This window comes from Dasypus novemcinctus, chromosome 12 (assembly GCF_030445035.2).
Source record: "Dasypus novemcinctus isolate mDasNov1 chromosome 12, mDasNov1.1.hap2, whole genome shotgun sequence".
NCBI classification, from domain to species: Eukaryota; Metazoa; Chordata; class Mammalia; order Cingulata; family Dasypodidae; genus Dasypus; species Dasypus novemcinctus.
The window spans coordinates 82,502,941-82,505,915 of record NC_080684.1 but is presented as its reverse complement, the minus strand read 5'-3'; the positions used below and the strand labels follow the sequence as shown (position 1 = coordinate 82,505,915).

At 40.1% G+C, this 2,975-nt stretch overlaps 1 non-coding gene across 1 annotated transcript; it reads left to right on the top strand.

Annotated features, from left to right (window-relative positions):
- The first annotated feature begins 2,579 nt into the window (after window positions 1–2,579).
- On the top strand, window positions 2,580–2,681 carry LOC111765515 (U6 spliceosomal RNA). The gene has a single exon (XR_002797831.1). It is a non-coding gene; the product is annotated as a U6 spliceosomal RNA (small nuclear RNA).
- Window positions 2,682–2,975: the final 294 nt, after the last annotated feature.

Sequence of the window (2,975 nt, the reverse complement as noted above, 5' to 3'; positions counted from 1 at the left end):
CATGGGACCATGGTTAGGACTTGAGCATATCTTTGTGGAGGACATGATTTGATCTACCACAAGACCTGCTCCTTCAGACTAAGGCCTGCCTGTCTAAACAAAGCTTAAGTAGCATTTTGATTTTCAAAGGTTTATGTTCATTGAATTTTTTTTTTTAAGTTTCAAAAATGAGGAGGGGGTAGAGTCATTTTCGTTATCATAAAAATCCATTCCAAGAAATTTTATTAAAACAATTTCCTTGCAGTTGGTTAACATTTTCCCCACATCATATTCCTGAAAACATGAAAACAAAATCTTTCCATTTTATAGTCTCAGTAATAAAGAAATAATATTCTGAATAAATCTACTGAATTTATATAGCATTCTATAGCTTTGATGTTACAAAATGAAATAGTCTAAGATGAAAATAATTCAATTATTTTCAATACTCATTATTGGAAACATAAAGTTGAATAAGACTCTTGTCTAATTTAGTGTCAGTGTTCACAGTGTAGGCCCCTAAGGGAAGATTTCATTGAGATTCCCCCAACCCTTGTTAAGTACAGAAGAGGCCTCTGGTTTCAGTGGAGCTGGGGCCTGCCTCCTTTCTATTGTGCAGCAGCAATTGGCCAGGGAGGGGTTGCTTTGACCCCGTTTTCAGCTTTGTTGGAAGAGGTTACACAAAAACAGGACACTGAGAGACAAGGGCAATATGGCATGCATCCTTTCATGGTTGAAAATGGAAATTATTTTCTTTTGGCAGGCTGTTTTCAACTTCTCCAGATGCCCACTAAATCCGATATCTGTTCATAACAAACAAATTTTTTTTTTCCTTTTCTGCCACAAGGACATTCTGGCCTATTCTCACAGTGTTTACTGATGGAAAGTCTTGTGTGAAGAATTGTGAATAATATAACTGAGGCCAAAATAACCCTTAGAGTCTTAGAGGAAGGTAAAGAACTTCATTGGGTTTGGGGTTACCAGAATTTAAGTGGTGTCACAATCAAGTACATTATTTAAAAATCTAGACTTTGGGAAGCGACCATGGCCCAATCAGTTGGGCTCCCGTCTGCCATATGGGAGGACCTCGGATCGTGTCCGGGGCCTCCTTGTGAAGGCAGGCTCGCATGCACACTGCGCAGAGCCGCTGGCCCTCAAGCACCGCAGATAGCCAACTCCGCAAGGTGATCCAACAAAAAGGGAGACAATTGAAAAAAAAAACAAAAAAACCACATAAGAGTGCGCAAGCTGCAAGGGGGTGGGAAATAAATAAAAAATAAAATATACAGAAGAACTCACAGCAAATGGACACAGAGAACAGACAGCAAGCAAACCACAAGGGGTGGGGGGGAATAATTAAAAAAAAACTAGACCACCTTATTATACGTTAGTACATGGAACAGTGCTTGACCTCAGTTCTCAGCTTGCTGGGTGAATCATTTATCTTTCATCAGTGGGTTTGGAAGGAAGGGCACCTGAACAGAATGAACAAGGAATATGGCCCTAGATCAAGAACATCAAAATAGCACAGAGTCGTTTGTTATTTAAAAAAAAAAGTAGATTTAAAAATCAGACATCATTTAAAAAATTGTTTCCTAGGGGGGTGGGTGTAGCTCAGTGGTTAAGTGCTTCCTTTGTATGTGTAAGGTCCCCAGGTTCAATCCCCAGTACCTCCTAAAGAAAAATCATGAGCAAAAGAATGAAAAATTATCTCCTACTAGTCACAAGAGAATTTTGCACCAGTTATTTGTACATCACTGTTGATTTTTGTTTGTTCAGACTCCAAACTCTGAAGAAAGAAAACTAAACTCTGAGAAAGGAGGAGGAAAAGAAGATTGGTAACTGTGTGGTGATTTGAAGCTGTATGTACTCCAGAAATACATTTAAATTTAATCCATTCCTATGGGTGTGTAAATCCATTGTAAGTAGGAATCTTTTGATGAGGTTACTTCAGTTAAGGTGTGGCCCATTTCAGACAGTGTGGGTCTTAATTCTGTTACTAGGGTCCTTTCTTAGAGAATAAAATTCAGACACATGGAGAGAAAGCCATAAGAAGCAAGAAGCTACATCAACGGAACCCAGAAGAGAAGGAGAGACCAGGAGACACTGCCATGTGCCTTGCCACGTGACAGGGGAGTCAAGGGTTGCCAGCAGCCAGTTCCAGAACACCACAGTCTTCTGGGAGAAAGCATCACCTTGATGATGCCTTGATTTGTACTTTATTTTTCTTAGCTTCAAAATTGTAAGCAAGTAAATTCCCATTGTTTAAGCCACTCCATTTCATGGTACTTGCTTGAATAGTCCGGGAAGCTAAAACACTGCGTCCCTCAGACTATCTGCTATTTTCTAAGTGAAGTTCACACCCTCTTTGTGGATTTTAACAAGTTGCTGATGTGTGTAGATTTACTTTGGCAATCAGTTTGTGCAGGTATGATTGGCAGCCTGACTGGTAAGGCTGGCCAGGAGAAAATGCTGTAAGATACCTAGCATTTGGGGCTAGTTATTAACTTTTCTCTGGCTTCAGTGTTCTCATTGGCAAACTAGATCCAATAAGTGGTTGTGGAATGATTAAATGAGATAATGCATGAAATGTGCTGCAGGTGCTCACTTCGGCAGCACATGTACTAAAATTGGAACACAGAAGATTAGTATGGCCCCCGTGCAAGGATGACACGCAAATTTGTGAAGTGTACCATATTTTTTATACTTCAATAAATTAAAAAAAAAAAGTGCTGTGGAAGAAATTGCTGTGTGCTCCGAGAACTATTGCCCCTTCTTCCTGGGCACATACCTGAAACATATTTTCCATAAGTTCAAGGGAAGAAAAAAAAAGAGGGGGAATTAAAAATAGGCCGTGTGGTATTATGAGAAGCCCAGGGAAAAGAGATTTGGGGAGGTGGGGGTTGGAGGGGAAACAAAGGCCCCACGTGTGGAGGATTGACTTAACTGTGATTCTCCAATTCATGGCCATTCTGAACAGTTCATTGGCCCATGTA